We start from the raw sequence: 11,012 nt of genomic DNA on the forward strand, positions 1-11,012 counted from the left end.
CGACTAAGTGACTTCGTAACCTCAACGTACGTTTTTTTCTTACTGTAGCATAGGCCTTCGCCACTTCAAACGGGCGCTTCGCCCCTCTTTTTTTGAATTAGAAAGAGCGGGGTCTTACTTATTCAGGGGGGATGAAAGACAAATAAAGGGATCAGGGGGCTTTATGATCGGAGAAAGAGAAGGGGCGTGGTTGGTGTGTCACTGGGTCGGTGGGGGAACCCGTAGGAAGGGGGGACGACCCGCCGAATTCACATCAGAAATCGCCAACATGAAGACAAACGAAATCTTGAATTGCGTATAGAAACAAAACGAACCACTTCTATTCTCGGAGCTGAGGTATATGAAGAATGGCTTTTTGGTCCCTTTCGTCCAGTGGTTAGGACATCGTCTTTTCATGTCGAAGACACGGGTTCGATTCCCGTAAGGGATAGGTACTCATTCCCGGCCGCTTTCAGTTAGTGTTCATTGCTGAGTGATCGCTCGCTATCTGGCTGGAAAAGATGGTCCGGAAGCTTCCTCTCTCCCAGCAAGCAAGACGAGATCACCACTTCTCTCAGTAATGGACTTCCTTTACTTCGTAACCTTAGCCTTAGATGTCCTTTCATAGATTCTCGAACCTCCGACNTTAACGGCTAAGCGATTTCATAACCTGAGCTTTCCTTAACCAGCTGACCTTACTTCGTAACCTTAGCCTCCCTTTCTTTATAGTTTTCTAGTTCGACTAAGTGACTTCGTAACCCACGTCGTGGCAGTAATTCATTTCAAGTGATGGTAATTTGCGTCGTGCCGTAGTGTTAAATCAGACGCTTCTTGGGAGGTAACCCATGTTTTTTTTCTTTTTCTTTTTCTTTTTCTTCTTCTTCTTCTTCTATTTCTACTTTTTCTTCTTCTTCTTCTTCTTCTTCTTCTTCTTCTTCTTCTTCTTCTTCTTCTTCTTCTTCTTCTTCTTCTTCTTCTTCTTCTTTATATAGGTCTTATTTTGGGCTAACTGGTTTTGAAGTGTGTTACAAAATTGATTGTGCTTTACAGGAACTGTGCTCTGAAAAATTGGCTAAGTATGGAAAAAGTGCGGACCGCACAATTTTGAACGCCATAGCAGAAGGGATCTGCGGCCGCACAATTCTTGTGCGGACCATTCAACTTGAGATGAAAAATTGTACAATATCTGAAGTTTGCTTGTCAGAGAAATGGCCAAAGTGTGGCCGCACAAGGAAATATGGGGTCCGTACCAAAATCTGCGATCGCACACGCAATTCTGCGGACCGCAGATCATCAAAGGGTAAATGCACAACAGGTAACAGAGTGCGGACCACAGAAGAAATTTTGTGGCCGCACTCGTCTCTTGAACTCTTGGCAAATCACGTTAAGTATAAGTAGTAGACCTCACTCTACTGTCGAGACTTTATAAATTCTGAGAAATTAAAGCAAAGGCAAAATTATTGCACACAACTGATTCACTCATCTGCCACTTCATTCAACATCTTTGATCCTTCCTTAACACCACTTCATCACGTATGATCAAATCATCTCTAGAATTTTTCAATTTTCTTAATTTAGTTAATAAGTTATTAAGTTATTTTTTTAGACCATTTGTCAAATTCATGACCATGCGGGCTGTAGATGTGTGGGTAAACTCTTAGTTGCTATTAGGGGGAATGGGTATTTGCTTATCATGATTAATTGCTACTACCATGTCTAATTTGTGCGTAAAAATTGAAACCCTAAAAATTCTGCCCGATGAACTTTTGAATTGTGTGGTCGCATAAGGAATTGTGCGGTCCTCAGATGTGTAGGCTAGGGCATTTGGTGTAGCAAGATTGTGCGGATCGCACTTGAAATTGTGCGGCACAAAAAATTCAACCGCTACCGCAGAAAAGTGTGTGCGGCCGCAGATCAAGGGATTCTCTGTCTTTAGAGAGTTGTCATTTTTTGAGGTAACTATTGTGCGATCGCACTCAAAATTGTGCGGGCTGCAAAATCATCACTATGGCTGCACTTTCAAATTGTGCGGTCTGCACAACCCCACTTGCGGCTGCACTTGCAATTGTGCGGACCGCACTTCCCCACCCTGCAACATACTTTGTTCTGCAATTGTCTACTATTCTGTACCTCAACTAGAATTAACTCCTGTTGCTGTTTATTGCAGAAAATGGTTAGGTCATGTGGTCGTGGCAATACATCGAAGGGGAGGGGTGAACCCTCCTGAGGCTGAGGAAAGAGTACCCTACCATTTGCCTTACAAAGAGCTATATCTAAAAAGGCGACAACTGGGAGAGTTAGAGTTGCAGAGCCCGCTGAATCTAGTTCATATGTTCCGTCTAGGGAAGCATCGAAGGGAAACTCTGTGAAAGAGTAGCTTGATGCTCAATCATAGACACAACAGCTCTAGGGGAGATTCCAACTCCTAGATGAACCTTCCACCTCTGAGAGAACTTCTGAGGGTTAGGAAGGTGACAATCAGGATTCAGAGCCCTCAACTACACATGCTCTCGATGCACCAACCACTATAGTAGATGTGGATGATCTCCCGGATGATGGCCGAGGAGGTGATACCAGAGTTTCCGACCTTAAGAGGTCAAAAAAGATGGAAATTTGGTAAGATAGGTTCGTCAGTCTGACTGCATACAACAGTTTTCGAGAGTGGTGGCCGTCGAGATCGCTCACTCTAGAGCGTCAGTTTTTATGAAAGATCCGGATAGACACAACCCAGCGGTGTCGAGACAATTTCGGGAGCAGAAATGGCAGACATGGTTCACTCAAAGTGTGGTGGATGCCAAAGAACACTTGGTCCGGGAATTTTACGCCAATGTGGAGCATATAAAGAAGGGGACTAAGGTGACGAAAGTGAGGAATTTTTAAGTGTGGTTTGATCAGAGCACCCTAAGCGCATGTTTGGGGTTTGAGGATGTGGAGCCGGTGCAATATTTGGAGAAGTTCGCACTGGGTGATGCAGCTCGCCCATGGCTAGCTGAGATTCTGGTAGCTCCGGGACCACCACCACCATGGATCACCGCAGGGGTTCCTATTCAGCGAAACACCCTCAATTTTGAAGCAAAGGGATGGCAGAGATTTGTGTGTAGCATATTAAACTCATGCCAAAATAAAACAAATCTCCCAATTCCGCGGGCAGTGTTAGTTGCTTCCATCATGGCCGGGTACCTAATCAATGTGTGTGCCGTGATGTCAACCAGTATGTCACTAGTTGGAAGGCAAGTTGACAGCTCCTACCCGTTACCAACACAATCACGGAGTACCTTACGGATGTGGGGGTGGAGTCAAAAAGTTTTGACACGAAGGTTCGGGCAAAGAAGCCCTTAACTTGGTATCTCTGAAGGACCCAAGGAATCCGAAGAACAAGGGTCAGCCGACTACTACCTTAGGCCAGTCTGATGGTAGCTGCAGAGTAAACCAACATGCCTACCACTGCAGCAGGGCCTTCTTCCAGTACAGCTGCCATGCCTCCACCTCCATCATCAGGGCCTTACGCATCAGTTCCCTCTACTTTTACTTTGAGGCCGATGCCTATGTTTGCTCATCCTTTTTCTGCGCTACGAGTCTCCCAAACACTGGTGAGCCTCAACAATTGGATGCAGAGAGTTACTGCAAACCTGTCTAACTTATCCAGTGATGTTGCAGCACAGACATTTACCCCAGTACCCTAGATTCCTCCGACAGTGGAGGAAATTTTGAAGAAGATTTTGGAGAACTAGAAGACCATCATGGACACTTTGGTGGCACATGGGGAAGTAATTGAGGATCTTGGGAAGGAGGTAAAGAAGATGAGGAAATCCCAAGCATCCAAGAAATCAGTAGACAGATTGAGTAGAGAGGTCACCAAGATAGTAGCACTGGAGACCTTCCATTTGATATGTTGATGGAGACAGATCCAGCAGTACCATCAGCACCAGCTGGCCAGTCTGAGAAGCCAGACCTGGTTGTCGACATTGCTGAGGCAGTGCGACAGTCGTTCGTCAACCCAGCTACTCCTAGAGCCAAGGATGATGAGATCCAGATGGACGAGCCTGAGGGTGGTGACGCTGCTATGGACACAGAGATGTCCAAGGCCACATAGGGAGTCCTCTTTACTCTTTCCCTTCCTTATTCTTATTTTGTTAAGCATTAGGGACACTGCTTATTTTTATTCGGGGGAGGGGGTGGAGTTTATTTGATATTTGGATGATTTGACACTTGATTTGTAATAACTGATAACATTTTCCTTTTTCTTTTTATTATGTACATCTTCTCTCTCTCTCTCTCTCTCTCTCTCTCTCTCTCTCTCTCTCTCTATTGATGTATATATCTTCTCTTGCCCTCTTTCATATTATATATTCATTTATGCTTTCAGTAGCTTGATTTGTAGTTTCTTTATTTTGTTTTCTTAGTAGTCAATGTTTAATTTGATAATTTATTGTTAACTCTAACAGCTTCTTTTTAATCTAGTAGTTTCTTTTTACCTTTGGTTTTCTTAATGCCACGGTTCTTTCCACAGGTAATTTTTGTGTGAACCGGGTGACTCTTCTCAACGATGGATGGCGTGACAACCTTTTTAAGGGATTGAGTCCGTTTTTGGTGTTTAGGTAAGAATAGTAGTAATAATGAATAAAAAGACCTAATTGAGTCAGACTAGAAGAGTCAAACATGCTTCACTTGGTGCCAACACACTTAACTACGTGCTTATGATTGAAAACAAGTTCTTGGAAAGAAATAGCTCTAGTTAGTGACCTTCCGACTCTTGTGTTGACTTAAGCAATCATCGAGTGGTTTAGTCGAGCCATTAGTGATTTTCAATCTTGAATATGGTCGTTGTGAGCCCTCAACTCTATCCTCTTTAACAATCCAGCTGTGTGAGAGGTGAGATTTTTTGTTGCAAGTCCAAGTACCTGTGCGAATTGTCTAAAACTTGCCCCGAATGTGTTTCTGGGCGAAAGTTTAAGTTTTGCTTGGCTTTTGAAGTGATTGTAGGCTCTCCTTGACCCGCTTGAAATTTTTCGTGTCCTACCAATGTTGTTATCCCTACTCAACCCATTCGATCCTAAAACCTTTCTCATTTGATAACCATGTTACAATCTGTTACCTGTTTTGTAGTGACCCTCTCTTGGCACCTGAGCTTTCCTTAACACTCTTGAGAATCAATTAGCTAAAACATAAGTTTGGGGGAGAGATGAGGAGTTTGAAAAGGTATCAAGGCACAAAAAGAGAAAAGAAATAAAGAAAAGGAAAGGCAAAGGAAAAGAAAAGAAGAACAAAAAGTAAAATACAAAAAGAAAGTGAATATTGAAGAGTTGAAGGGACTCAAAAAAAAAAGTAACGATGTAAAGCATGGAGAAAACAAAGAAGGAGAAAATGAATATCATGACCAAGAAATAGTGATGTTAAGTCTCTTTAGTTCCCCTACGGAAAAAGAAAATACTCAAAGAGTCGGCAAAACATGAGCCAAAAAGAGAAAATAGAGTGCTTAAGGAAAGATGAACCTGTTCTATTCCAACATATCCAACCTTAGTCCAAAAGACTTCATTACATTCCGAAAAAGCCCAACGTGATTTCAAGCCGAGTGAACTTACATGAGGGGCAAGCATATGGTACTTAGTGACGTAGACATTCTTTTGAGAGAGATGAATGAACTTTTCACAAATCTTAAATTGAGTGATACATTCATAAGTGAGATATGCTAACGGAGAATAGAGGAGGAAGAGTTTGGGATCCTCAAGACCTACATAAAAGAGCGAACTTCCTTGATGAAAAAAGTCAACTCTTGAATTAGAACTATTTGTGCTTAAAAGTTCAAATCATTGCCTTGTTGATGAATCATAAGTGTTGTGGGTAATTGTTGGTCCCAATTGATGTGTGATTGATGCATCTTAGATTAGCTGGAATAGCTCTTAACTTGTGGAGGTGGGAATTACCTTATTTGCTCGAGTACAAGCAAAAGTTTAAGTTTGGCGGAGTTGATAAATGGGGAATTTGACTACTTGTTTAGTCCAGAGGCGTTTAATTGTGTTCTCGAGAGCTGATGAAATATGCTTAATTGCAGGAGTATTGGAAAATGAGCCACTAAGATGAAATCCAACTCAAGAAGGAGTGATATGAACTCAAAGACAAAAACAGGCACAGAAGCTCAAAGTGCATAGATTTCCATCTGCGCCCGCAGATTGTGAAGGCATTCATATCAGAGGACTGTGAGAAGTGCGGCCGCAGAAGCTAAGCAAGAGCAGAGGTTCAGAGAGTTTTCATTTCAAGATCAAAGTAAGTGCGAATTGCACAAGAGCCTTGTGCGGCCGCACTTAGAAATGTGCGGACCGCGGAAAAAGAGATGCGGCCGCAAGATCCAAGTCCTATTAAGTTGAAGCAAAGTGCGGAGCGCATATGGAATTGTGCGGCCGCAGAACCTCCGAAAGGGTATTTTTGTCCGAAAATTTAGCCATTGTATAAATAGAAGAAGTCCACATTTTTAGGTCAAGTTTTGAATATTTAAAAGTGCTGTAGCCATTTCTCTTTGCTTCTTTAGGCATCTCTAGCTTATTTTGGTGATTTAACATTGGATGTCTCTAGTTTAATCCTTCAATATGAGATTTATTATATTTTCTTCTTTGTTTTCTTCTATACCCACTATGAGTAGCTAGATTTTTACTAGGGTTGTGACCCAACCCTAGTGTGTAAACCTTATGAGTGATTAATTTTATGCTTGTTTATGAATGGGTGTTTGTTATTTAGCTAGGTTCATGCTTCAATTGTGGAATTAATGGTTGCAAACATTGATTTATGCCTATTTGACTTGGTCTCTTCTTGAGAAAGAGAGACCTAGTATAGGTTAACTTAGTTAACAAGGAATTTGGTCAATTGAGAGATTGATTAACCAAATTAAAGGGTTAGAGATAGTAACAACCCGACTTGAGCTCTTATCAACCGTTTTGGTAGATACCCATTTATACTTGAGAAAGCTAAATTGGGCAAACCACTCTCTGACCGAGAGGTATTGAGTGGGAAACGTAGCGTTGTGAGCTATAATACACCCCAATCAATAAAACAGCTTAAAAGTCTTTATCCCATTTGGCATATACATAGGTCATTGTCACAGCCCTAGGCCTTTTTATATCTTTAAAAAAATATTCAAAAACAATCATCTCTAGTTTTATACTTTTAGATTTTCAATCTTTAGTTAAGTTTAGAAGTAGAAACAATACCCTGTTTGTGGAAGTGCAATCTAGATACTTCACGTATTCACTCCAAATATATACTACTAACTCCTATCTCAGTTCCTTGTGGATTTGATCCCGACTCCTTGTTGGGTTTTATTATTGCAAACGACCGTGTCATACCTCGTTAGAGGCGTGCATTTGGACGTGATCACCCAGCTGGAGGGCTTGTCACCACGACTTCCTGAGATGACTCAGGGGCGGAATTTTGTCCCTTTTATTCTCACCCCCCGGCCATGGAAGAATGCTTTCTTTTTGGTTGCTTGTTCTCCGACCGGGGACTCAGTGGCACAACACTTGTACCCAAAGCAAGCCTTGAGACACCTATTCGAGTAAGCATCTCTTGAAGCAGCCTCGCCGCATCAGCAGGATCAGCCAAAACATTCTCCTCGGGGACGACAATCGAGCGTGCGGGTAGACCTGATTTTAGAAAAAGGGGAGAAAAGAAAGAATCGATCAATTTCCTCACATAAAAAGCAGAAATGAGATGAGTCTAATTTACCATGATTTTTGTCCTTCCACCTGTATTTGAGGGCCAGTTCTTTCCATGTGCGGGTTTCTGTCATAGTGACGTCCGAGATTTTCTGGACCCACTGGTCCAAGCCTTCAACCCTAGGTGTAACCCATCAAGTTGTTGAAACAGGCAAAGGACGGATGATCAATACAGATATGAAAAAAAATTCTAATGACAGAAATATTAAACAAGGAAATTACGAGTGCGGTTCAATGATTTCGGAAAGGATTAAGCCGTTGCCGAAATGATATCATCGGTGGAAACTGCAATGAACCATTCCATCCACCCACGGTCGTTGTATCATCCTTGCTTGATAATAGAGCATGGTGGCCGTGTTTGCTAAAGTTTATCATTGCCCCGCGGAAGACTCTAGGGGAATAAAGATTCATCACATGAGCTAAAGATAGCTCCTATACCGTCTCTTGGCACAAGCGCCGAAGACAAGCAATCGTCCTCCACACAGAAGGACTTACTTGTGCCAAACACACTTGGTAGCGGTGGTAGAACTCCGCAATAATGGAGTCAAGCTCTCCACTCAAAGAAAATGCTCCCAAAGTAAAGGGGTACTTGTAAAAGTATGTAAAATCCTCCTTGGGTAGGTTTACTCGCTGTTAGATTTGGAGCAACAATGTCCAAATCATGACAACAGCAGTCTTCCTTCACAACAAGAATACTGGAAGGATGGATGGAAGGAGGGTATTTGCCAACGGCCCACGTGCGAGGGTTAGCCGGAGGGAATTTCTCTTCGAAATCTTTTGTTGTAACAAGACTTTTAGGGATGATGGAACCCACTGTTGGTGGAGCAGCATCCTCGGATTTGCTCTTGCTCTTTGAAGAGCTGGTGTTCTTTAAAGAAGAATCCATTATATGTTACGGATGAAGGAAAAACTTCTTTCGTTTGAAGGAAGTTAAAGAAAGGGTGAAGAACAATAAATAAGGTTTTGGGGAGTTTGGAGAGTTATGGAGTTTGAGTAAAGAAGATTGATGCGTATAAGTAAGGTGTAGGCGGCTAAATTCGTGACCATGATTACCTTGATAACCGACGAAAGCTATGTTGAATCGTAGAATGATGCGTGTTCGGGGCATTAAATGTGGAGAGACATGCGTCTAATCAACCGTTAGAAGCCTTTTAGAAGGAATCATAGTAGTATCCGCCAAAAAGAGTGTTTCTACCAACTTCCCAGCACAAAGTTATGCCACCGGAAATCAGGGGGACTATCTGTATACGGTAAAATATGTTACGCCAGTTGGCCGCTTAAAAGAATGGCACGTGGAACCTAAGGTGAGGGATAGTCAGAACCAAAGGAAATTATCTCGTTTGTTACCGGAAGGAATGACACTCATAAAGAGGCAATAAATACCCTCCACCCGGTAGCATTTAATGCAGAATATTCCACAGCATTAGTATACTGCCCGCTACAAAAGGATAGGCATCCATGCCTGCCGTTACACACTCTTCAATGGCACTCATAATTGGCATTGAATAGGGGCTTAATCCTAGGTCCTTATTCCCTAGATATAACTATAAAATAGTGAGCTGTACTACCATTGTAGAGAGATGACTTTTCTAGAAAACTTATGCTATAATCTATTCAAAGCTTTATACAATTTTACTTTCTTGTCTTTAGTCTCATCATTGTTGGGCCCGGAAGCTCTGCCCCCGAAATTACTGTTTTCTGTGATTTCATCTGCATTTCAAGGCTAGGTATTGCACATTTCGTTAATTCTTTCATTACTATAAGATTAAATTAATTCACTTGTCTAGAAATCACGTATAAATTTAACTGTACCGTTTTACGGGTAAACTAGATGCTAGGGGTAAGTTTAAATTTTACTTGGAGCATACTAGTAAAAGACAACAAGGGCTTCAGGCAGATGAGTACTTATTTCACGAGGGTTTATTCGACCTACTTGTACCACGTAATTTTTTGAAAAGCATTCATGACCATATTTAGGTTAGTACCAAACGCTTGCTGATTTGTACTAAGCTAGCTCATTAGTTTAGTTTTAACAGTTTAGTTAATTAAAGGTACACATTACGGGTTACTGTAGTGTCTTGAACAGTTACTTCCAATTATAGATTTCTTTTTGAGCTAATGAATAGTAAAATGGTGTACTTTCTCTCTCCATTTCTTCTGATGCGGTGTTGGCAAGGTTGTTATTTCTCCCTTACCTAAGCAACCTACATTAACTTTATTCGTTTAATTAGTTGAACAATAAAGAAAGTAATAAGATACACATCCATATTTCCAAGCAATCATAAATTCATAGGACAGGAAAATATCCATAAAATTAAACAAAAACAAAAGAAAGTTATGCAGAACTTTTGATCTTTTTTTATTTTTTATTTTTTATTTTTGAAAGCTCAAGTTTATTTTAATAGTGAAATTCTAGAAATCATTCTTTCCGGAGTCGTACTTTAGTAATTTTCTTCCATTTGTTCAATATTTGATTACCCTTACCAACTACAATAATAACATGGATATATGATGTCCTGGCCAACTACATTCACCTAAAAACTAGTTGTAGTGGTTAAATACTCCTCATCTCAAAGCTATTGGCGTTGATTGGATAAAATTGAAGACAAATATTCAAAATTATGTGATGTAAAACCGGCAAAGGCATGTCAAATTTTATTATCTTAGATGAAAATTAATATATTCGTCGAGTTAGTTTGAAACGGATTATTGTCACATATATGCTTGAGTAGCCCAACTTTTGGTTATATATATTAGATAAATAAAAGAAAATGACCTTAGCTTGGAGAAATGGACAGATCATTACAAACTGTAAGACGAAGAAAGCCATGTTGGTCTCATATTATTAGAAGTTTAGAAAGTTTTTCTAACGTCGAGGAAAGGCTTCAATTCATTCATTTAAAAGCTTGATGTATCTTTTCAACGAAAGCCTCTTTCGATAAGGGTTAAAAAATACATTGTTCCCTATTAAATTTGAAAAACAATAAACAATTAGAAAACACATTTGTAGTAATTTTGCTCGTCTATGAATTAAACGAATCACAAGGTTCATACATACTAGTTTAAAATCATAAGGTTAAAAAAATTTCTGTCTATTCATAAGTTTCATGTCAAATCGAACTACGACGTACGAACTAAGACGCATAAAATAAATCGTACATAGTAATAAAAACAAAGAAAATACTATCACAATACATTCTGTGATGCATGCATTGAACTTTAGAGTTCTGGGGGGGGGGGGGNNGGGGGAGGAGATGCTACAAAAGCTATTCTTTGCTTTGAAATTGTAGCATTTTTGAATTATGCTTTCGAATTTTCCTTCGAAAA

General features: G+C 40.6%; 1 non-coding gene across 1 annotated transcript; it reads left to right on the forward strand.

Moving 5' to 3' along the window:
• The first annotated feature begins 358 nt into the window (after positions 1–358).
• TRNAE-UUC lies at positions 359–430 on the forward strand. Its single transcript has one exon. It is a non-coding gene; the product is annotated as a tRNA-Glu (tRNA).
• The last annotated feature ends 10,582 nt before the right edge of the window (positions 431–11,012 follow it).

Source organism: Nicotiana attenuata, unplaced genomic scaffold, assembly GCF_001879085.1.
Source record: "Nicotiana attenuata strain UT unplaced genomic scaffold, NIATTr2, whole genome shotgun sequence".
Lineage (NCBI taxonomy): Eukaryota > Viridiplantae > Streptophyta > Magnoliopsida > Solanales > Solanaceae > Nicotiana > Nicotiana attenuata.